This window comes from Scyliorhinus canicula, chromosome 24 (genome assembly GCF_902713615.1).
Source record: "Scyliorhinus canicula chromosome 24, sScyCan1.1, whole genome shotgun sequence".
NCBI classification, from domain to species: domain Eukaryota; kingdom Metazoa; phylum Chordata; class Chondrichthyes; order Carcharhiniformes; family Scyliorhinidae; genus Scyliorhinus; species Scyliorhinus canicula.
This window is the reverse complement of record NC_052169.1, coordinates 5,681,642-5,707,808: the sequence shown is the minus strand read 5'-3', so window position 1 is coordinate 5,707,808 and position 26,167 is coordinate 5,681,642.

The window sequence follows — 26,167 nt, the reverse complement described above, 5'->3', positions numbered from 1 at the left end:
CCCACAACCCAAAGGGTGTGCAGGGTAGATGGATTGGCCACGCTAAATTGCCCCCTAATTGGAAAAAATAAATTGGATACTGTAAATTTATTTTTTTTAAATAAAGAGAGAGAGGCAGAAAGTTTTTTGGGTAAAAATGGCAGAGCTTAAGCCCTAAGTGGCTGTTGTGGTGAAAGAGATGGGGACTGGACAAGAAGCCAGATCCTGGAGAGTTTGGGGGTTGAAAGAGGTTGCAGAGTTAAGGAGGGGGCAAGACCATGGAGGGATTTGAATGCAAAGGTGAGGAATTTAAGTTGGCGGCTGAGGGATGATAGATGGAGCAGACCTAAGGCAAGTTCGAATAGGGGCAGCAGAGTTTTGTTTGCAGAGGATGGAGAAGGTGGGTGGTTGGCCAGGAGTGCGTTGGAATAGACGAGTCTCAAGGTAACAAAGGCGCGGCTGAGGGTTCCAGCAGCAGACAAGCTGTCAGAGTAAACAGCGAGCTTTGGCAGGCTTGCCGGCCCCTGGGGGCCTTTGTGTCGGTGTTGGACCCTGAAATCCAGCTGTTGGGCCATCACCCACGCTCCCCAGAAGCAGCCACCAGGGCCCTGGTTAATTCTTCTCAACTCCCGAATCAAGCACCAAATGCAAGAAGCGAACTGCTGCCATGGCAACCACCCAGATAGCTCACTTAAGTGGAGTGGGTTAATATAGCTAACTTGCTATGTTCCCCAGATACAATTTAGGAAATCAGTCAAAGGCAGCAGCAAAACGTGAGATCGCTGGTTTATGGAAGGAAGTCTCTTTCCTTCACATTGACTGTAGTCAGGTTCTGATCGCCAGTTAAATTGGTGGGAGGCAGCGGTAATAATTGGATATTCATGAGGCATATTTGCATGGATTATTGTTTAATGCTTTGGAAAATGGCAGGTAGGGCTAATGAACACTAATGGAAGGGATCTCAACTAAATAGAATTTTTATGACTGTGTAACTCACTGGCTGATAAGAAACAACATTGGTAAGCTGCCATTGGCTGTGCTGGGTAACAGCTGACCTACATTAAACCCAAACTGACCCTGGAGGAAAATAAAACCAGCATCGCAGATAAAGAGCAAAAGCAGAGCATTAAAACAAGAAGACGACTGAGAATTGGCGATTGCTTCGGTAGCAACCTAGCTTGCCTTCTCGGCTACTGTAAGAAGTCTGACAACACCAGGTTAAAGTCCAACATGTTTGTTTCAAACACGAGCTTTCGGAGCACTGCTCCTGCCTCAGGTGAATTCTCAGCTCCTGTCAGCTAAAGTCTTGGAATTCGCTCGTGGCTTTCGCAGGTTCCTGCGACACAGTAAGCGTTTTGTTTAATATATAGATCTGAGAGGGCGGCACGGTGGCGCAGTGGTTAGCACTGCTGCCTCACGGCGCCGAGGTCCCAGGTTCGATCCCGGCCCTGGTTCACTGTCCGTGTGGATTTTGCACATTCTCCCCGTTTCTGCGTGGGTTTCGCCCCCACAACCCAAAGATGTGCAGGTTAGGTGGATTGGCCGCGCTAAATTGCCCCTTAATTGGAAAAAAAAATAACTCTAAATTTTAAAAAAAATATCCAGAGCTGTGGGCAATTGGATTGAGTTTCATCAAGATGCCAGCACAGAGACAATTGAGCTGCCCCACATACTTCTCCCCATTGTGGTCAATGAGACGTCCCAAAGAGGCGGCACGCTGGCACAGTGGTTAGCACTGCTGCCTCACGGCGCTGAGGACCCGGGTTCGATCCCGACTCTGGGTCACTGTCCGGGTGGAGTTTGCACATTCTCCCCATGTCTGTGTGGGTCTCACCCCCACAACCCAAAGATGTGCAGGGTGGGTGGATTGGCCACGCTAAATTGCCCCTTAATTGAAAAAAAAGTGGATTGGATACTCGCAAGTTTTTTTTTTTTTAAATGAGTAGTTCCGAAAAGGTGAGTCAAAAGTAGTTTATTTCCGACTCACAGCTGGGAAGCACAATGATTAAACAACAGTTCAAGTCCCAGCCGGGACAATCCGGAGATTCCTGCCCCTTCCTGGGCTGGCTTTTATCTGGAGCATTTATCAAACTCAACGAGCCCCACGGGGAGATCATCCCCGTGGGTCTCGTGGGGATTATAACACCTCCCAAACTATTTCACCTAACGCTAACAACATGTCCTTTCTCCCTCGTGTGCTCATCCAGTTTTCCTTTAAATGTGACATTCCCCTTTGCAATATTCCCCTCGACCATTCCGGGTGGGAGCCAGTTCCACATTCTCACCACTCTCTTGAGTGAAGACGTTTCTCCCTGAAATCCCCATTGGATTTATTGGTGACTGTGATATAGGGACGACCCCGAGTGTTGGTCTACTCTGCATAAGTTGAAACATCTTCCCCATGTCCACCCTATCAAATCTCATCGCCATTTGAAAGCTCTCTCTCTCAGCTCATCGCTCAATCCTCTGTTTTGTAGAGTAGACTACATACCTCAGTGTGGAGGTAGTGTAGCACACTGGGCTAAATCACTGGCTTTTAGAACAGACCAAGGCAGGCCAGCAGCACGGTTCAATTCCTGTACCAGCCCCTGCCGAACAGGCGCTGGAATGTGGCGACTAGGGGTTTTTCACAGTAACTTCATTTGAAGCCTACTTGTGACAATAAGTGATTTTCATTTCATTTCTTGTGCCAGTGATCCTGTGTATGACTGACCCACATTGTAGTCTGAGGTTTGAACCACAGCGTGAGCTGTAGCAGTGAGCAGCCAGAGCAGCCTTTGCTGGGTACCTGCTTCTTCGGAGCACTTGGGGGTGATGGTGGCTAATGGTGATGTCAGTGGATCAGTAATCCACAGGCCCAGCCAATGCCCCGGGGGCACGTATTGAAATCCCATCACAGCAGTTGGTGGAATTGAACTTTAACTCATAAAATGCGGAATTGAAAACTGACGACTATCGTTGGCTGTCATTTGGTTCACGAATGTCCTTTTGGGAAAGGTTGAAATCTGCCGTCCTTATCTGGTCTGAGGTATTTCAAATGGAGCTGTTTGTTAGCCAGCCTGCCTTTGGTGTACTAACCACCCGATTCAAATCGAAATGTTTCACTCGTTATAAACGAGCATTGCTGATGGCAATTCTGGTCAAAGCTGAATATACTCGCTTGCTAAAATTCACAGGCGTAGCGTTAACCGTTTGAGGGGCTCTCAAGGGCCTGCTGTTCAATGCTCCACTATTCCGCCAGGCTTTTTATCCACTTGTCAATCGCCCCACTCCTCCACGTGCAGCCTGTCCACGTGCAACTGAGCAATAACAAGCAGAGAGGCTTGTGTCTGTCGGCAGCCTGGCAGTCTTTCTGCTTTATGTGGTGTAGAAACAGCTTTATTGTTCCCAGGGGAAGAATTTCTGTCTCTGCTGTTTGGACGGGAGGTGTGACTGTACTCAGGAAAAATGGCCACCCACAGCTGGAGGATGAATGTGCGCACAAAGGGGCGAGTTTATGATCTCACGCAGGCAGCCAGTGAGAGAGATGCAATCTTGGAGAGAAAATAAATTGTAGCCCAATTTTAAGAACAAAACTTAAGTGTATGGGAAATTAATTGCGACGTTTTCTCCCCCACCCCCCGCACACCCCATCCATCACTGGACCCCAGCCATCGCTCCCTGGTGAACACGTGTGTGTTTATAGAGTTGCGTGTTTGTAGCAGAAAGAATGGGGGCTGTGGTTCCCAAGTAAAGGACTGACCCCTTTAAGAACCCCCGCTTTCAATATAATTACATCCAGAGTGAAACGGCGGTGGGCTTCATGGGCCCATCTGGATTCAGAGTGCGGCCCCACAAGACATCTTGTTGACCGTTGTCTCCGCACAGGGTCGCCACTGTAGTGATCTGCATATCTGCGTGTATGTAAAGGGTTAACATGCAGAAGTAACAGCTAGATAACCACTAGATGGCAGCACCAGATACGGGTATTGTCATGAGAATGTCACTTTAAGAGATGTTTGTCGGCTCATGTTACTGCAGTGGTGTCAGAGTGTGGGTGGAGCTGGGCTGTCTGTCAGCCTTTCGTTTCACTTTGAGAAAACCTTGGGTGTCTGTGTTTTCTTCGTTTCGTTTCAGTGTTGGAGCTGCAGTCAGCCACAGAAGATGTAATGTTCTCCTCTCTGCCATGTAAAGACTATCTTGTGATCATTTGGTGAATTCAGAGTGATAACTGTTCTCAGTAGTGAATTTAAACCTGATGTGCTTCTGTTAAAAGTTTTTTTTAATGTCTTATGGATGTTAAAAGAAAAGTAAGGATTACTTAGTGTTGTATTATTTGGGGGTTGTATTTGAATTTATGGTTGCTAAGATGTTCACTGTATGTTTTAAAAAGGTTAACATGAGTTCAAAGAATAAACATTGTTTTGCTTTAAAAAATACTTTTCCATTTCTGCTGTACCACACCTGTAGAGTGGGCCATGTGCTCCCCATACCACAATCTAATAAAAGTTATGGGTCAGGTAAACTCTATGATACACTTTCGGGTTCTCTAAACCCTGGCCCATAACAGTATAAAAGATAAACTCAAGGAGAGTTCCCGTCTCTTTGTGTTAGGAGTGATTAGTGAACAGAGGTAGAGAGAGATAGCTTAGTGTGCAGGTGTAGTTAATCATTATATATATTTAGTCTTGTTAATTTAATCTACAGTTTAGTTATTGAAGAGAGAGTGAACTCATAATTAAACTGTTATTGTTACTCAATAAACAGTATTTGCTTTATTTGAAGTCTTCGAGTGTTACTGAACATCACGCATATGACCATCCTGGCAGAAAGCAAATGAGTAACAAGATATTACACAACTTAATATAACATGGTACCAGAGATTGATGTCAGGAAAACTAACTAGATTAGATTAGAAAAAGCGAGATAAAGAATAAATTTGTGCCGACTATTCAACTGGGAAGCTTGGGCAGCAGGGTGGCGCAGTGGGTTAGCCCTTTTCTTTTTAACAGTACAGCACAGAACAGGCCCTTCGGCCCTCGATGCTGTGCCGAGCAATGATCACCCCACTCAAGCCCACGTATCCACCCTATACCAGTAACCCAACAACCCCATTAACCTTATTTTTTAGGACACTAAGGGCAATTTAGCATGGCCAATCCACCTAACCCGCACATCTTTGGACTGTGGGAGGAAACCGGAGCACCCGGAGGAAACCCACGCACACACGGGGAGGACGTGCAGACTCCACACAGACAGTGACCCAGCCGGGAATCGAACCTGGGACCCTGGAGCTGTGAAGCATTGATGCTAACCACCATGCTACCGTGCTGCCCCTGTAACCTCATGGCGCCGTGGGCCCAGGTTCGATCCCGGCTCTGGGTCACTGTCCGTGTGGAGTTTGCACATTCTCCCCGTGTTTACATGGGTTTCGCCCCCACAACCCAAAGATGTGCAGGCTAGGTGGATTGGCCACGCTAAATTGCCCCTTAATTGGAAAAAATGAATTGGGTACTCTAAATTTTTTTTTAAACTGGGAAAGCTTCACAGCACTCGGATCCTTCCCAAAAAAAGTCACCTCGATGGACCACGCACGAGCTCCACGTCAACTCAAGGCAACTGGTAATCTTAATTGGAAATTGTTCAAACAACAGTTTTAGATTTATCTAGAGGGTCATGATTTAACCATCGCTACTGAGGCTAGGAGGATTGCACAGCTTTTATCCATGGCAGGACAGCAGGCAATAGAAATTTATAACTCTTTTATCTATTCGGAAGGGGAGGACAAAAACAATTCGACATACTAATTAACAAATTTGGTTACCATTGTAAAACGCAGATGAAATAAATCATTGAAAGATTCAGATTCAACAAACGTTTGCAAAAAAATGGGGAATCATTCACCAGCTTTGTCACCGATTTAAAATTACTACCACAAACTTGTAACAATGCAGCTATGCATGATTCGCTGATCCGTGATCAAATTGTGCATGGCATAAGTGATGAGAGTTTAAGAGAAGCATTGTTAAGACAGCAAGAACTAACTCCAAAAATTTAGAATAGCCAATTATTTTTCTTTTCCAATTAAAGGGCAATTTAGCATGGCCAATCCGCCTAACCTGCACATCTTTGGGTTGTGGGGGCGAAACCCACGCAGACACAGGGATATTGTGCAAACTCCACACGGACAGTGACCCAGGGCCGGGATTCGAACCCAAGTCCTCAGCACCGCAGTCCCAGTGCTAACCACTGCGCCACATGCCGCCCTCCCAGAGATCAATCCTGGCATCCCAATCGAGATGAGCAAATTGAGGCCAGTGAAATGTGGAAATTGAGACCTTTGCTACTGCCGTGGATGCAGGGTAGGGTGACTCGCACTGTTTCACGGGCAAGTGAATAGTATCGATGCATTTAAGGGATGGAGAGGGCTTTCTGCTGTTATGAGGATGGGAGAAGCATTTGATCAATGCAAGTTCTACTTTCTCTATATAGCTCTCTTTTCTTTGTATAGCACAGTGTCATGTGAGTGTCTCTTTATGAAAGGTTTTGTTTTATCACATGGCTTGTAGCATGGCTTCAGTGATGTCATTTGTGGGTGGAGCTGGGTTGTGGCTGCCAGATGAGAGAGGGTTTATTGTTTTGGTTTCATTTTCGATTTGTTCATTTTGATAAAAGTGCCTCGGAAATCTGATGAATCACAGCTGAAGTGAAGGCTCTTGGGCTCATCCTAGCTAAATTCAACATAAAGGTTATAGGTCAGGTGAGCTTCATAATACACTTTGGAGTTTCTAAACCTGGCTCATAACAACAGTGCCAAACAGGTATTGATCATGGTGTTTTTTGACACCATGTTCAATCTTCAAAGTCTGTTCAATGACCAGACAGTCTACAGAGTCTATTTGAAAACACCCTCTATGATCTACGGCAAGCTGGTGACTGGAGCTACAGCAAACTCTCCCAATAAAAGCAGGGTGATTTATGTAACAGAACGCAGTGAGTGGAGAGCAGTCACACAATACACGTTACCTGTGTAAAGTCAATGACCGATTGCAGCACGGTCTCTGGTTTGATTGATGGGGTGCAGAATTAACCAGTCATCTCCAGACTGTCTGGGAATAGTGCTGTCACTATATTCGATGTACATTGACGTCACCTCCAGCCCTCAAACTCAAATGACCTGAGCAGACCAGTGCAGGAACATCATGGTCTGCCAATTCCTATCTGAGTAACACCCCATCTTGATCAGTGAGGGCATTATTTGCTATTCTTTTATTATTGTCGGAGCCCAATTTCCCTCCTGAACGCCATAGTGGGCAGCACGGTAGCACAGTTACCATAGCTCATAAAGGGCCTTTTCAAGTAGACTCTGTAGACTGTTTGCTGATTGAATAGACTTTGGTTGAAGACTGAATGTGGGTTCACCACGCCAGGGACCCGGGTTTGATTCCCGGCTTGTGTCACTGTCTGTGCGGAGTCTGCACGCTCTCCCCGCATCTGCGTGGGTTTCCTCCGGGTGCTCCGGTTTCCTCCCAGAAGTCCCGAAAGACGTGCTGTTAGGTGAATTGGATGTTCTGAATTCTCCCTCTGTGTACCCGAACAGGTGCCGGAATGTGGCGACTAGGGGCTTTTCACAGTGACTTCATTGCAGTGTTAATGTGAGCCTACTTGTGACAATAATAAAGATTATTATCTAGATTACTTCTTGTCGTCGAGGGTTCCACATTCTCAGTATTTTTATTTTTTTATTTATTTATTTTTTAAAAATAAATTTAGATTACCCAATTATTTTTTCCAATTAAGGGGCAATTTAGCGTGGCCAATCCACCTACTCTGCACATTTTTTGGGTTGTGGGGGCGAAACCCACGCAGACACGGGGAGAATGTGCAAACTCCACACGGACAGTGACCCAGAGCCGGGATCGAACCTGGGACCTCAGCGCCGTGAGGCGGTTGTGCTAACCACTAGGCCACTGTGCTGCCCTCACATTCTCAGTATTGTCTGCAAAGGACATTTCTCCTCACCCTCCCCCTTTGTATTTAATGGAGTCCACCGTATATTTATGACCCCCTTGTTTTCATGTTCCTCACTGTCCTATTTTCTGAGGAACTATGGATGGGCAACAGATGCCACTTTTTCTAGCGACTCCCACAGCCCAGACCAATTCTAAAAACAACTTGCCTTACCCAGCTATCAGGGGATTTGAGAATACCGCTTGAGATTTAATATGCATTCATTTCAAAATTTCAAACAGCAAGAGCCTCGAATAAAAGACTTTTTTTTGATCGTTTCAAAAGCTCTGCTGATGAAAGGAGTTCAATTATTCATTCCGTGAAACAAATTTCGCTCAGAGAGATTAACTGCGTTTGGCATTGAAACCTTTTGACAAATGACCTACAATTAGGAGCAAGGAATCAGGATGGGAAGAGTCTGGTGGGTTGCTAATCAGTCGCTAAATCACGGGCACAGACGGTGGCAGTAGATGGCAGCCGCGCCTCTGTTACACATTCGCCGCAAGTGTTGCAATGTTCCGTTCACTCAAATTCAGGCTGTCCGCGTCCTGCCTCTTCCCCCATCTCTCTATCGCCAAGTAGGTTCCTCTTCTGGCAACGCCTCAATTCTAAAATTCTCACCTTGCCCCCCCCCCCCCCACCCCCGCCCCTCCCGATCAATGTAATTTCCTCCATCTCAATAACCTTCCGAACATACAAACAAGGAGCAGGGTGGCACAGTGGTTAGCACTGCTGCCTCACGGCGCCGAGGACCCGGGTTCGATCCCGGCCCCGGGTCGCTGTCCGTGTGGGGTTTGCACATTCTCCCCGTGTCCGCGTGGGTCTCAACCCCAAAATATTGTGCAGGGTGGGTGGATTGGCCGCGCTAAATTGCCCCTATATTGGGGAAAAAAAAGAATTGGGTACTCTGAATTTATTTTAAGGAAACAAAGAGCAGGAGTAGGCCATTCAGCCCATCTAACCTGTTCGGCCATTTGATAGCTGTCAAATCTGCATCCCGCTTACCCCCGGAAACCTATCATCCCCCCGTCCCCACTCACCAAGAATCTATCCACCTCTGCCTCAGAAATATTCAAAGGGCAGCACGGTAGCATGGTGGTTAGCATAAATGCTTCACAGCTCCAGGGTCCCAGGTTCGATTCCCGGCTGGGTCACTGTCTGTGCGGAGTCTGCACGTCCTCCCCGTGTGTGCGTGGGTTTCCTCCGGGTGCTCCGGTTTCCTCCCACAGTCCAAAGATGTGCGGGTTAGGTGGATTGGCCATGCTAAATTGCCCGTAGTGTCCTAAAAAGTAAGGTTAAGGAGGGGTTGTTGGGTTACGGGTATAGGGTGGATACGTGGGTTTGAGTAGGGTGATCATGGCTCGGCGCAACATTGAGGGCCGAAGGGCCTGTTCTGTGCTGTACTGTTCTATGTTCTATGTTCAGCTTCCACCGTCTTTGGGAAGGCTTTTCACCTGTCAGAGGTGCCACTTTTATTTGTATTTTTGTAATCCCCTGGTCACGCTTTAGAATTGAACAGCAAATTCCTTGTGGGTTTGACAGAGAAGATGCAGAAAGACTGTTTCCCGGTGGCTGGGAAGTGGCTGAATTGCATTGTCCAGCTTCATTCGTAAGCATTAGGAACAAAGTATAGCTTTAAGTTTAATTTATATTTGTCTGTTAAGGAATGTGACTGTGGGCAGCACGGTGGCGCAGTGGGTTAGCCCTGCAGCGTAAAGGTGCCGAGGTCCCAGGTTCGATCCCGGCTCTGGGTCACTGTCCGTGTGGAGTTAGCACATTCTCCCCGTGTCTGCTTTGGTTTTGCTCCCACAACCCAAAGATGTGCAGGGTAGGTGGATTGGCCACGCTAAATTGCCCCTTAATTGGAAATAAATGAACTGGGAAATCTAAATTTTAAAAAAATGATTCTAGAATTCCACTTTCCTGCCGACTCCTTTGTCAATCAAGAGTTTATCGAACCCAGCTTTAATAATGACCTTACCCCCACTGAAAGAAGCCCCAAGGGGCTTCACGAGAGTGAGTATTATCAAGGAAATGTTCACCTCCAGCCCCATAAGGAGATATTGGAACAGGGCTTCAAAGGCCCGCTGTGTTTTAAGGAGTGTCCGGGGAGAGGAAAGAGGGCTTCGTGGCGGGGAGAGGGGGAGGGGGAGGGGGAGGGGGGTACCAAAGCTTGGGATTCAGACAGCTGAAGGCACAGCCACCAAGGGCAGAGCAACAAGGGAATTGGGGGGGGGGGGCGGTGGAGATGCAAAGAGGCCGGAATTGGAGGAATGCAGAGATCTGGGTGGGTTGTGGGGCTGGAGGATGTTTACGGAGGTGGCTGAATGAACGGCGTCTGTAATGGCCGGTACTGTCACTGGTGTGGACTGGGTAACATTCCGACGTTGATGTAAAATATCCAGGCCGGAAGAGAGGATCCCGCTGCCAGCGAACGGCACACTCCCGAGAAACATGCGGCTGTGGGTCCGGAGAATCCCGCTCCCAATGTTTTATCCGAGGGATAGACTCCAACTGCAAAACAGTCCATTCTGCAAAAGATTTTATGTTCCTGTGTCGTCATTCACTGAACTACGGCATGTTTGGCGTCCTTGGAATAATTAATATGCTGAACATCGGGTCCTGTAAGTAAACTATGAAATTTACATGGTATATATAAAGATTCGGGAACTGATTACAAGACAGTAATGTCACTGTGAGTTCCTGGTGATGCTATAAATCAAGTGAGTGATTTACAGCTGTGTTCTGGACTACTTTTAAATTACTACCTTGCGGTAATTTCAGCCTCCTTGATGACTCTTACAATATACTGCCTTTTGATTACAGGATGTTTCTGTTCAGCTTCCTGTGCTTTTCTGAAGCTGTTATCGGAATGCTCCATATTGTGGATATTGGTCGATTCCCCCATCCATGCTGTCACCTTCTCAAATCCTCTCTTTGCCAACCTCCCACACACATAAACTGCAGTTTCATGGAATCATAGAATTTACAGTGCAGAAGGAGGCCATTCGGCCCATTGAGTCTGCACTCAAAGAGCCTCAGCCTCAATTCCCCCACCTCTGATGGTATCACTCACCTCGATTAGTTTGCACCCTATGATGTGTCAAGTTCAAAATGTTTCCCACAAATCCCACACCCCAACCCACCTCCCACACCCTTCCAGACCCTCCCAGCCCAACCCCACTGTCTCTGCAGCTGCCGCCATCCTGCCTTCCTGCATTTGCAAATTCTTCCAGCCCTGCACCCCAACAATCGCACGCTCCATCCGACCAACTCTGATTCCCTTTGCATCTCCTTCCCCCTCCCCCTCACGGGTTGTCCAGTCTCACTATATTCCGAACAACCGTCCCATCAGCCGGCCAATGGGGTTTCCCATTGAGGGCAGCCCCACGCCGTCGGGAAATCCCTGGGTATGGGGGCGCTGCCGGCGCATTGGCGAGTCCAGACAGCGGAGAATCCAGCCCATGATTACTTTGAAAGCACCACCTGCATTTTATGTGTGTAGTAACTATGTCTGTGTGTTCGTGTTTGTATTTGTGTGATCCTGTGTGCATGGATGCGCTTTTGTTCATGTGTGTGTGTGTGTTTGTGTTTGTGATAATGCCGATGTGTGTGTTTGTTGCTGCATTTTTGTGTTTATGAGTATTTATTTGTGTTTGTCTTTTTGTTTGTGTATTTTGCATATGTGTGTGTGAATGTGTATGTGTCAATGTGTGTGTGTGTGTCTGTATTTATGGGTGTCTCAATATGCATCTTTTGTTTGTGTGTGTGCATAGTTCGGTGTGTGTTTATGTATGTCTCCGTGTTTGTATGCATGTATATGTAAATGTGTTTTTATGTGGCTCTGTGTTTGTGTATACATGTGCAAGGGTTTATGTGTGTAATTGTGTGTGTCCATCTCTGTGTGTTTATACATGTCTGTGTTTGTGTGTGTGTTTATAAGTATCTGTGCTTGTGTGTTTATATGTGTCTGTGTTTGTGTGTGTTTATATGTGTCTGTGTTTGCAAGTTTATGTGTGTTTATATGTGTCTGTGTTTGTGTGTGTGTTTATGTGTCTGTGTTTGCGTGTGTATGTGTGTTTATATGTGTCTGTGTTTGCGTGTGTATGTGTGTTTATATGTGTCTGTGTTTGCGTGTGTATGTGTGTTTATATGTGTCTGTGTTTGCGTGTGTATGTGTGTTTATATGTGTCTGTGTTTGCGTGTGTATGTGTGTTTGCGTGTGTATGTGTGTTTATATGTGTCTGTGTATGTGTGTTTATATGTGTCTGTGTTTGCGTGTGTATGTGTGTTTATATGTGTGTGTGTATGTGTGTTTATATGTGTCTGTGTTTGCGTGTGTATGTGTGTTTATATGTGCCTGTGTATGTGTGTTTATATGTGTGTATGTGTGTTTATATGTGTCTGTGTTTGCGTGTGTATGTGTGTTTATATGTGTCTGTGTCTGCGTGTGTATGTGTGTTTATATGTGTCTGTGTCTGCGTGTGTATATGTGTTTATATGTGTTTGTGTATGTTTGATTACTCTATATTTATTGAAGAGGAGGTGGTGGTGAGCCGCCTTCTTGAACCGCTGCAGTCTGTGAGATGTAGGTACACCCACAGTGCTGTTAGGGAGGAGTTCCAGGATTTCGACCCAGTGACAGTGAAGGAACGGCCAATATATTTCTACGTCAGGATGGCAAGTGGTGGGCAGCATGTGGCGCAGTGGTTAGCACTGGGACTGCGTCGCTGAGGTCCCAGGTTCGAATCTCAGCTAAATTTAGAGTACCCAATTATTTTTTTTTCCCAATTAAGGGGCAATTTAGTGTGGCCAATCCACCTACCCTGCACGTCTTTGGGTTGTGGGGGTGAGACCCACGCAGACACGGGGAGAATGTGCAAACTCCACACGGACAGTGACCCAGGGCTGGAATCGAACCTGGGTCCTCGGCGCCGTGAGGCAGCAGTGCAAACCACTGCGCCACCGTGCTGCCCCATCACCACCACCTTCTGAAGGTCAACTAGGGATGGGCAATAAATGCTGGCCTAACCATCGATGCCAGACGTAAAAAAAATACTAAATCGGCCTTAAAGAGATGGCTGGTGATTGTGAAAAGCGATTTATTTCTGAACATATTCTACACAATTAGCACTGTCACTGTAAGTTGATTATACAGCCCCCCCCCCACCCCCCTCCCATAATCTCCCCTTTTACAGGACATTATTTTAATATATTGTTGTAAGTCTCTCCGCCCCAGACACAGACTGTGGTCACCTCACCTCCCTCCAGCCACTGCCCTAAAGACAAACAAATGCAGTTTCCTCCCTCCGACTCTGGGTTACCCAGAATGACTAAAATTTAATTCGGTGACCTTTCTTCCTATATAAAAAAAAAAGCCATGATGTGGATCTGGGGTGAGCGCAGTAAGAAGCCTTACAACACCAGGTTAAAGTCCCAACATGTTTGTTTCAAACACTAGCTTTCGGAGCACTGCTCCTTCCTCAGGTGAATGAGGAGCCTGAGGGAGGAGCAGCGCTCCGAAAGCTAGTGTTTGAAACAAACATGTTGGACTTTAACGTGGTGTTGTAAGGCTTCTTACTATATAAAAAAAAGTCAATTATTTTCTCTGTAATTCAGCGATGCTCAGACAATTGTGAATTAATTTCCACCAGCAAAGCTAACGGTGGCTCTGTCCCATCCCACCCCCGCTGTGCAATTTAGATTGAAGGTAACGTACAAGTGTTATCTTCGCACAGAATCTCGGGGCATAGTAGGTAATTAAATGGCCAACAAAAGGAGCCATTTGCCAAGCGCACACCAAAGAGGTTGTATCTTTTGTCTGCTGCTCACAAGCCGCTTGAAGTGTGGATTGTAAAGATGTTTATTGTACCAAGCCCTCTTTTGAAGTGCCTGAGTGAAATCCATTAAACGGCACAGTTGCTTTTGTCCCTTTCTGTAACAGTGAAAGAGAAACACACACACAAACTAATCCCGCAGTCAGGGCGGGTGAAAGAAAACAGCCCATCAAAAGTGGATGGCTTTACTTGGACTCTGCCAGTAATTGCTAACTGCACCATAGCAGAGGGACAATCCTGCACCCTGCAGTGCAATTTTCCTTTTTGCTTTTCCCGATTACCCATCAGAATTTCACACCAGGGGCAGCACGGTGGCACAGTGGTTAGCATTGCTGCCTACGGCGCTGAGGACCCGGGTTCGAATCCCGGCCCTGGGTCACTGTCCGTGTGGAGTTTGCACATTCTCCCCGTGTCTGCGTGGGTTTCGCCCCCACAACCCAAATGATGTGCAGGGTAGGTAGATTGGCCGCTCTAAATTGCCCCTTAATTGGAAAAAATAATTGGGTACTCTAAATTTATGAGAAAAAAAAAAGAAAGAATTTCACACCCGCTCCTTTCCTGGCACTGGCTTTTGTTCCAATTCTGCGGGAAGAGTTTTAGAAATTATGTTTTAATTGAAAGCCTTTTTGTTTCGAACAGTATGATATAAAATGGATGCTGCAAGTTACAATGTAAAAGTAACACAGTCAACAGCTTGGAACACATCCCAAACCTAAGCCCCCCCCCCCAACAATAAACTAACCCCCCCCCCCCCCCCTCCCATAACACCTGGCAGTGACTAACTCTTTAAAAAAGGGGAGCAGCACGGATGTGCAGTGGGGCAGCCTCACGGCGCCGAGGTCCCAGGTTCAATCCCGGCTCTGGGTCACTGTCCGAGTGGAGTTTGCACATTCTCCCTGTGTCTGCGTGGGTTTCGCCCCCACAACCCAAAGATTTTTTTAAAAATATAAATTTAGAGTACCCAATTCATTTTTTCCAATTAAGGGGCAACTTAGCGGGGCCAATCCACCTACCCTGCACATCTTTGGGTTGTGGGGCGAAACCCACACAGACACGGGGAGAATGTGCAAACTCCACACGGACAGTGACCCAGAATCGAACCTGGGACCTCGGCACCGTGAGGCAGCAGAGCTAACCAACTGTGCCACCGCGCTGCCCTCCCATGACCCAAAGATGCGCAGGCTAGGTGGATTGGCCACGCTAAATTGTCCCTTAAATGGAAAAAAATGAATTGGGTACTCGAAAAATGTATTTTTTAAAAACTCTTTAAAAAAGGGAATGAATGGCTGCTTTACTAGATAGAACCTCTCAACCGACCCCCTAATGTGCTTGGCCTTCTGCAAATGTAAAAATCCCATGAGGTCACCCAACCAGGGCTAGGAGATCTCCACCGAAGCAGGATCCGTCTCCGGCCTATTAACGAGGTAAAGGTGAGGATTAAACTGAGCCGTGCACAGGAGGATGTGGAATTGACCTTGCGAAGAACCTCCCTCCACATCTCCTCAACCAGAAAAGGGACCCAGAATCTTAGAATTTGCTGTGCAGAAGGAAGTCATTCAGCCCATCGAGTCTGCACCGGTCCAAAAAACACCCTACTTAAGCCCACGCCTCCACCCAGCAAGCCCACCTATACTTTTTTGGAAACTAAGGGCAATTTAGCATGGCCAATCCACCTAACCTGCACATCTTTGGACTGTGCGGGGGCAGCACGGTGTCGCAGTGCTTAGCACTGCTGCCTAAGGCGCCGAGGTCCCAGGTTCGATCCCGGCTCTGGGTCACTGTCCGTGTGGAGTTTGCACATTCTCCCTGTGTTTGTGTGGGTTTCACACCCCCCCCCCCCCCACAGCCCAAAGATGTGCAGGGTAGGTGGATTGGCCTCACTAAATTGCCCCTTAATTGGAAAAAAATAATTGGGCGCTCTAAAGGGAAAAAAAAATCTTTGGACTGTGCGAGGAAACCGGAGCACCCGGAGGAAACCCACGCTGACTCCGCACAGACAGTGACCCAAGCCGGGACCTTGGAGCTGAGAAGCAACAGTGCTAACCGTTCTGCTACCCTGCCGCCCCCAATTCACTCTCCCACTTTGTCTTCGCCTCGTCCAACGGGGTCGACTCTGCTGATAGAATCTGGCCACAGATACCCGAAGTACTCCCCCCACCAGAAAGGTCACGAATCTGGAAACAAAGAAATAAATTGATCCCAGAGAGTTGAACCTTTACCAACAACTCCCATCACAAACAAGTCCCCAAACCTTTCCAGACCCTTCCCCTCCCCTCCCGTGACCTAAACGTGGAGTTTAAACTCACCGACACAGAGATGATTACCACCGGTAGATGTGATGTGGAGATGCCGGTAGCCCAAGAATAAAATAACAAATTGGGGAAAGATAGACCACCTGTCCGTCTATCTCTCTGGAGGAACGCCCAACGGATCTTTGGGGTCTCATCTCGCCCATTGACTGGGAATATTTGCTCTTATCCAGGTTACATTTAGGCCCAGAAAAGGAGCTAACATTCCAAAGTAGCTTCATTATCCCATCCACGGTGGAGAATATAAAGAAGCAGATCGTCTGCATCCAATGAGACCTTTTGTTCCCTCCCTCCCGACCTACCCCATTCCACCTATTGGAAGGTCACAATGCCACGGCCAATGGTTCAATCGCTGAATCGAGTCACAGGCCTGTCTCACTGGGGGACCATCCACCATGTTCTCCACCGAGGAACCTTGAGAAGCCTCTCAATCCGTCGATGAATTTTGATCAGCACGTTTTCTTACCCTGATCTTTCTGGGCATTTTCCTTATGTGGGCACCTTATACCATCGATCCAGTGGGAATTTATGCAAAAATATTCCCCCAAAACTGCACAAAACGGGCCGATAAACAAGTACGGTGGCAGGAGCCACCTCGTGTGTGATATCTCCCGACATGCTGCCAACTGACGGCTTCCTGCCATCAATCAGCTCCACTATGACCTTTCTTTGACAACTGCTAAATCCAACCACATTAATGGGACAGTGTCACTGAACAGAAACCTGGGTTATCTGCTGTCAGTCATAGCTCAGGACAGCACCCTCTAACCTGAACCAGGGGGTTGTGCCTTTAAATCCCACACGATTCAGGTCGACCCCCCTCTCCCAGTGCAGTACTGAGGGAATGCCACACAGCCAGAGGAGCGGTCGTTTGAATGGGAGGTTAAACAGAGTTCCGTCTGCTCTCTCTAAATGTATCCACGGCCACTATTTCGAGGAAGAGCAGAGGAAGTCTGTCCGGGGTCCATGCCAATATTTATAGGATCATAGGATCCCTACCATCCAGAAGGAGGCCATTCAGCCCGTCGAGTCAGCACCAACCCTCCGAAAGAGCCGCACCTAGGCCGCCGTCCCCACCCCATCCCCGTAACCCCACTTAACATTTTGGACACTAAGGTGCAATTTAGCGCGGCCAACCCACCTAACCTGCACATCTTTGGACTATGGGAGGAAACCCAAGCAGTCACCCTCAATCAACATCACCAAAACACACTATCTTGTCATTAACACATTGCTGTTTGTGGGAGTTTGCTGTGTGGAGATTCTCTGGCACGTTTCCTACACGACAACAGTGATCCCCCCCAAAAAAACCTCATCGAACGTAAGTTGCTTGGAACACAAGAGAGGCTACAGAAATGCAACTTCTTCTATCCACTGAGAGACAGCATGAACATTAAAAGACAGTTTGTGTTCTGATCCAAGTGTTTCAACATTGAACCATCCCAGCTCTGCTGTACACATGGTGATTTGCAATGCTGATCACAGCAAAATAGAGAATAAGACGGATAAAGTACCCTAATTTAGGGCTATTGCTTTATCTGCATAATTTGCAATATGAGTCTAGGAGGACATCTGGTCTGCAATTTTTCAACAATTTCCAGCCAGGCACGAGATGCTAGAGAATTAAAACTGTTTCCTTGAAGAAAAATATCACCATGAATTTGCAATGCAACTTCGATTTCCCAAGTTTCCGCAATTATTCTCCATAATCCTTTATTCATAGTTTCAACCAGTCACCTGAGAATCTGCTTAAGAGTACAGGATGAAATGATGTTTTATTTAAAGACACTTTCTCAATAACCTGAACTGGGAATTTGGGACTGCATGCATGAAATGGTTGGGTAAAAATAAAAAGCACAGAAAATAAAATAAGACGTCGGGCAATTTAAAATTAAAGGCGAATGCACAAAGAAGAGCCGAGGGATGTGGGGAAAGGCCATGGGGGCTGGGGTTTGTTGGGAGATCAGTTAGAACTTCCAGGGGTTTGCAATCTAGAATTAGAGAATCTTTCAGTCCCGGAGACCATTCAGCCCATTGCGTTTGTGCTGGCTCCTTGAGAGAGAGAAGGAAAAACTTGCATTTGTATAGCGCTTTCCACAACCACTGGAGGCTTCAATGCGCTTTTCAGCCAATTAACAACCTTATGAAGGGTAGCACGGTGGCGCAGTGGGTTAGCCCTGCTGCCTCACGGCGCCGAGGTCCCAGGTTCGATCCTGGCTCTGGGTCACTGTCCGTGTGGAGTTTGCACATTCTCCCCGTGTCTGCGCGGGTTTCGCCCCCACAACCCAAAAGACGTGCAGAGTAGGTGTATTGGCCATGCTAAATTGCCCCTTAATTGGGAAAAAAATGAATTGGGCGCTCTAAATTGAAAAAAAGAAGAAAAGACAGCACTTGCTGAACAATTCTGAGTGCGCCAATACCTAGACAAACAAGAATTTAAGATAGTCAGTCAAAAAAGAAGAACAGAAATTAACTGAGGGGTAAATTAAAGGGGGCATTGCTAAAAGAAGCACAGCCCAAAAAGAACAAAGAGGATTGGAGACTTAAAACATCAAATTTGAATGTGCAAAGAGGGTCAATACAACAGTCCAACCCCTGCGGTGCCCAGCGAGCACGGAAGCAGAAGGTTGGTTATCCCATAACTCTTGGGGAGTATGAGTTCCCCAATGATGGGGTGCGAGGGAATCATTAGCAGTTGTACCTGTATAAATAGAGCTTTTTAAAAAATTTAATTTACAGTACCCAATTATTATTTTTTTTCCAATTAAGGGGCAATTTAGCATGGCCAATCCACCTAGCCTGCCCATCTTTGGGTTGTGGGGGGGGGGCGAGACCCACGCAGACACGGGGAGAATGTGCAAACTCCACACGGACAGTGACCCAGGGCTGCGATTCGAACCCGGGTCCTCAGCACCGTAGTCCCAGTGCTAACCACTGTGCCACCGTGCTTTCAAACTCAGAGAAAGAAATAGATGTTTTAAAAAAGGCCAGGGAACTCTGCCAGCCTGAATAAAAACAGAAAATGCTGGATCAATTCAGCAGGTCTGTGGGGAGAAACAGAGTTAACGTTTCGAGCCCAATTTACCTTTCTACAGAACTCTGTCACCAGGTGTGGGTTTACAGGTGGATGATCAACCTGTTTGGCTGCGTCACGAACACACCTCTGTTGGCCATTTAGAGCTGAAGTGGGTCTAGAACTCGGAGCGTCTGGCTCAGAGGCACGGGTATCACCCTCTGCACAACAGGAACTCCAGCTTATTCACTAACCCAGTGTTAAAATCTTGCCCCTCAGGGCAGCACGGTGGCCTAGTGGTTAGCACAACCGCCTCACGGCGCTGAGGTCCCAGGTTCGATCCCGGCTCTGGGTCACTGTCCGTGTGAAGTTTGCACATTCTCCCCGTGTCTGCGTGGGTTTAGCCCCCACAACCCAAAAAAATGTGCAGGGTAGGTGGATTGGCCACAATAAATTGCCCCTTAATTGGAAAAAATAATTGGGTAATCTAAATTTATTATAAAAAAAAAAAAAAAAAAAATCTTGCCCCTCATTTATATCTGCATTTAAGATATAAACCTCCACAAAAAAACAACTATTGGACCCACTCCCAGAAGTTCCTTTCAGGCTGAATTCTTTGAAGGGGCAGAACTAAATAAACACACAAAATAAAACTTGATTTTTCTTATAAACCATTGAAAAGCTGACACATGGCTTAAAACGCTGACTCGCAGCTTAAAGAGCTGATGGTTGGTATGCAAAGATCTCATAACTTAGAGCACATCAACGGCAACCTTCCAGATTGCCTAGTTCCACTGCAATTCACCTACTTCCACAACCGGTCCACAGCAGACACCATCTCCCTGCCCCTACCCTCCCGACAACAAGGTCACCCACGTCAGACTCCTGTTCATTGACTACTGCTCCGTCTTCAACACTACAATCCCAGCCAAACTCATATCAAAACTCGAAAATCTAGGACTCAGCTCCTCACTCTGCAATTGCATCCTGGACTTCCTGACCCACAGACCGCAATCAGTAAGGATAAACAGTGATACATCCTCCATGATAGTCCTCAATACCGGGGCCCTGCAAGACTGCGTACTTAGCCCCCCCCCCCCCCAGCCCCCATTATACTCCTTATAGTCCCACGACTGTGTGGCAAAGTTCAGCTCCAACTGCAGCTATAAGTTTGCCGATGACACAACCGTAGTGGGTTGGATCTCAAGCAACGATGAGTCAGAGTACAGGAGGGAGATAGTGAACTTAGTGGAGTGGTGTAATGACAACAATCTCTCCCACATTGTCAGCAAAACTAAAGAGTTGGTCATTGACTTCAGGAAGCAAAGTGACATCCACGCCCCTGTCTGTATCAATGGTGCCGAGGTAGAAATGGTGGATAGTTTCAAATTCCTCGGTGTGCGCATCACCAACAATCTGTCCTGGTCCACCCACGTCGACCCTACGACCATGAAAGCACAACAGCGCCTTTACTTCCTCAGGGAACTAAGGAAATTTGGCATGTCCACATTGACTCGGACAGCACAGTAGCATTGTGGATAGCACAGTTGCTTCGCAACTCCAGGGTCCCAGGTTCGATTCCCAGCTTGGGTCACTGCCTGTGCGGAGTCTGCACGTCCTCCCCGTGTCTGCGTGGGTTTCCTCCGGGTGCTCCGGTTTCCTCCCCCAGTCCAAAAACGTGCAGGTTAGGTGGATTGGCTGTGATAAATTGCCCTTAGTGACCAAAAAGGTTAGGAGGGGTTACTGGGAGGGCAGCACGGTGGCGCAGTGGGTTAGCCCTGCTGTCTCACGGCGCTGAGGCCCCAGGTTCGATCCCGGCTCTGGGTCACTGTCCATTTGGAGTTTGCACATTCTCCCCGTATTTGCGTGGGTTTTGCCCCCACAACCAAAAGATGTGCAGGCTGGGTTGATTGGTCATGCTGAATTAAGTTAAAAAAAATAAATTGGGTATCCTAAATTTATAAGATAAAAAAAAGGGAGGGGTTATGGGGATAGGGTGGAAGTGAGGACTTAAATGGGTCGGTGCAGACTCGATGGGCCGAATGACCTTCTGCACTGTATGTTCTATGTTCATAGACAGAAGCATCCTAACTGGCTGAATCACAGCCTGGTGTGGCAACTTACTGTTCACTGTACCTCGGTGCATGTGACAATAAATCTAAATCAAACCAACCTATTCAACTCCTGTCCAAATCCTCTCTGATACACCCAATGTGCCCATGTTTATAAAATGCCCACGAACTGCACCCACTGCGAAGTTCCCATTGTAGCATTTGAAGAAGAGCAGGAGAGTTCTCCCGGCAACCTGGCCAATATTTATCCCTGAAACAACAGGATCAAAAACAGATCAACCGGCCATTCATCTCAATGCTGCGGCTTTGGACATCACAGTAGGTAGATTTGCCTACAACAGTGAGCCGGTTTCAAAAGTAAATCGATCGAAATAAAAGCACTTTGGAATGTTCCAAGGACATTAATGGTACGATATAAAAGCGAACTCTGTCTTTCACCCCGCAAGGCATATGCTCTGGAGGAGCATCCAGTATTCATTGATAACAGCTTCACATTGATTGATGTGTTTACTGAGTGATCAATAAACACTTTCATTCTTTCCCCTATTCAGCTTTCACTAATGGGCTTTCCATCATTGTAAACACAGAGATGGCGGAGTGAGCGGGGAGATCAGGGGAAAGGGAACTGTCTGAACTTTTTAATATTTCTAACAGGACTTGTACAACGCGACAGCTCATTGAAGATATAATTCAGCCTAGGCGGTCACTATTTAGTAAAATGCTTATGATATTTGCGGTCATTAATTAGTGAAGTAATTGCATCAAAGTCCCCTAGCTGGCGTGCTTACTGTGCTAATTTGTCAGTGGTAATATAATGAAAAGGATTGTTGTATATTTCGGTAATGCCCTGATTACTGAGTTCCCTCCACGTAAATTCAATTAGCTTGATCAACTGTGAGACAATTTACAGCAAGCACATCTGATTTTCTGGATGAGGGATCCACGTCGGGAGTCTCCTTCCTCAGAACCAGAGAAAGAGAGAGTTTGCGATTCTCGAGGTGCTTTGCAGGACTTCAGATGGTTTCGTCGCACTTTGCAGCCACTGAAATCGTCTCGAAGTGCCGCCGCTGCTCTGCACAGCAAGATTCCACCAGGAGCAACAAAATAAGTGGCTTGATCATCCGGCTTTGCAATGATGCTGGCTGAAAGGAGAAATATTGACCAGGTTGTGAGAGGAACTGCCCCCGCGGCATCACTCATACAGTGGCCCGGGACTTGCTCTGTAATACGATGAAATAAATTTAGATGAAATGAAATGAAATGAAAATCGCTTATTGTCACGAATAGGCTTCAAATGAAGTTACTGTGAAAAGCCCCTAGTCGTCACATTCGGGGAGGCTGGTACGGGAATCGAACCGTGCTGCTGGCCTGCCTTGGTCTGCTTTAAAAGCCAGCGATTTAGCCCTGTGTGCTAAGATTAAGATCATTCCACAATTGCAGTTTTACACCATAAAGATCAGCAGTGACTCATTAGTGACGCTTTAAGTTATTGAAATTTAAGGCAGCACGGTGGCGCAGTGGGTTAGCCCTGTTGCCTCACGGTGCCGAGGACCCAGGTTCGATCCCGGCTCTGGGTCACTGTCCGTGTGGCGTTTGCACATTCTCCCCGTGTTTGCGTGGGTTTCGCCCCCACAACCCAAAGATGTGCAGGGTAGGTGGATTGGCCAGGCTAAATTGCCCCCTAATTGGAAAAGAAATAATTGGACGCACTAAATTTATCAGAACAAAACCTTGTCAGTTGCAGTCAGTGATGTCTGGGTACTAGATGCAAAGTATTTCAGAGAATTTTCCAAAAAAGGTAAAGAAAATCTCGAATTTGTAGAGCGCCTCATCTCTCCGAGATATCCCGAAACTACTTCATGTGCGGCAGACAATTTACAATCCAGGGAGTGTTGATATGTGATCTTGGCTGAGGCACTGCCGAATTCACCAGCAAATCTCCCGGTTCATTGTCAAACAGTGTTATGAGATCTTTAAACTGAACTGACAAAACAAGGGCTTGGTTTAAACTCTTATGCAGAGGGCGGGAGCTTCAATTCAGCAGGACCCCTTCAGAAGGCGCTGGAATGTCAGCCTAGGTTATATGCTCAAGCCCTGGAGTGCAGTCAGACATGCCTCCATGCCCCACTCAAAGGGTTGAGTATGTAATCTGGACTGACACCAGTGCTGTAATGAGGGTCTGGTACATCTTTCCACTGAGGCCCTGCCTGCCTGTTTGGGTCGATGTCGAAGATCCAATTATGCTATTTCATAGAAGAGCCCAATTATTATTTTCCAATCAAGGGGCAATTTAGCGTGGCCAAGCCACCCACCCTGCACATCTTTGGGTTGTGGGGGTGAAACCCATGCAAACACGGGGAGAATGTACAAACTCCCCACGGACAGTGACCCGGAGCCGGGATCGATCCCGGGTCCTTGGTGCCATGAGGCAGCAGTGCTAACCACTGCGCCACCGTGCCCGCCCTGACCAAAGGTGCATCGCTGTGTGTAAGCTGCTTCGAGGTGTCCAGTCACCGGGAAAAATGCTATAATAATGCAAGTCTTTCAAATTTTTTCAAAAGTGTTTTTTTTTTCTTTTAAATTTAGATTACCCAATTATTTTTTCCAATTAAGGGGCAATTTAGTGTGGCCAATCCACCTACCCTGCACATTTTTTTGGGTTGTGGGGGCTAAACCCACGCAGACACGGGGAGAATGTGCAAACTCCACACGGACAGTGACCCAGAGCCGGGATCGAACCTGGGACCTCAGCGCCGTGAGGCGGTTGTGCTAACCACTAGGCCACCGTGCTGCCCTTTCAAAAGTGTTTTTAATTGACTTTTCACATTTTATATCAACAGTCACAGAACAAGACGAAACCAACACATGTAACAAAAGTTACAAAACAAACAGTAGCTTCAATTATCGTACATAAAAATGCAATCTCGACATGTAAAACTGATATTACAAGGTGGGCTTATTTCGCCCAAAGGAATGTCGAAAATAGATACAAAACACAAAATATTAATAATCTTTATTATTGTCACAAGTAGGCTTACATTAACACTGCAATGAAGTTACTGTGAAAATTCCCTTGTCGCCACATTCCGGCGCCTGTTCGGGTACACAGAGGGAGAATTCAGAATGTCCAATTCACCTAACAAGCACGTCTTTCGGGACTTGTGGGAGGAAACCGGAGCACCCGGAGGAAACCCACGCAGACACGGGGAGAACGTGCACACTCCGCACAGACAGTGACCCAAGCCGGGAATCGAACTTGGGACTGTCTGTGCAGAGTCTGCACGTTCTCCACGTGTGTGCGTGGGTTTCCTCCAGGTGCTCCGGTTTCCTCCCACAGTCCAAAGATGTGCAGGTTAGGTGGATTGGCCACGCTAAATTGCCCATAATGTCCAAAATTGCCTTTAGTGTTGGGGTGAGGTTATGGGTATAGGGTGGAGGCGTGGTGTTGGGTAGGGTGCTCTTTCCAAGAGCCGGTGCAGACTCGATGGGCTGAATGGCCTCCTTCTGCACTGTAAATTCTATGAATGTGACAAGGATCTGTTTTTGGCATTGTTGGGTGTCATGATAAGCAAACATGCAACCAATGAACACTCAGAATAGGTCACAACCAATGGGCAGTCAGGACACTCAGAGGTGGCATCACCACAAGGGGGCATAACATAAACACTATAAAAGGGATGAGGCACTCACACCCTGCCTCTTTCCACAGGCTGACATCTAGAGAGTTAGACAGGGTTGATCAGCAGCATCACACCCCAGCACGTGGCTTAGAGCAAGCTGCTACAGTTAGACTGAGTTACTACAGTTAGATCAGCAGAGAGTCGAACTCATTTGAGTTCTGTTAATAGTTCAATGAACATGCTGAACGCATTTCAGAGTCTGGAGCATCCTTTAGTTAAGACTGCATGAAGTAGCAGCCAGTGTTATCCGAAGCAGCAGAACACAACATTGGGTGAGGGATAAATATTGGTCTGCCCTTGTAGCCCTCTAAGATGGACACCAGTCTACAAAATGGAGAACCGCAAAGAATACAGGGAAAAACAGCCATAGTAAGGACACACAGCTTGCAGAAGCATTTAGCATTTTGCACGTACAAAACCGGTTTCAAGGCAGAAACCCAGCCAAAGGTGCAAATAGGAAAGTGATCTGCATACTAATGAGGTGATACCGGCCAGTCCCAGATACAATAGATACAAAAGTATCAATCGATACTTTTCTATAGCTACCCAGCCAGGATGGCGCCAGAGAAACCAGAACAATGACCCCTAGGAACCGCCCCAGCCATCGAGAAACGACCCCAGGATAGGGGAGTTCAAAACGTATCGATCGGGAAAGACCCAATCGATGAGGGAACCGCCCCAAGGGGGCCTGGACCTTCTGGGGCCTATTAAAAGAAGGTCCCACACATGATTCGGTCTGTTGCTTCCTGACTCCGGCCTAGGCTGTTGCATCCTGACTCCGGCCTCCGACTCCAGCCTCCAGATCCTGTCTTTCATCACCGGCCGTTGAGCATCAGCCATCTATCAGTAAGTGCCAAAACAACGATCGCTACGTGACCCAGGCATTGCTTATACTCTTGCCGACTTTAATAACCAGAAGTTGCAGACCAAGAACGGGACGAAGGCCTTGCCCCCCTGACCTTGCCTGTTCCTTTCTAGATAAGTATTTAGTCGTTTAATAGTAGGAATAAGTATTAGTCTTTTAGTGTGTGCATGAGTATTTATTATATTTGTTATAATAAACACTAATTATTTGGACTTACTGATCGGTGTTTAGATTTATTGCTTTGAACTTGACCTTGATAACTTGTGACGGTGTCTCTTACGGCACCTGGTGACTCCAGAGCATAGATACAGATACAGAGCCAAATCAGTGTTAAGCACATGTCCTTTATTGGAGGCGTGTTAATCACACTAACAGTAGAACGAGCAACACCCTCCTGCGCCTTCTTTTAAAAATAGTGGCCCT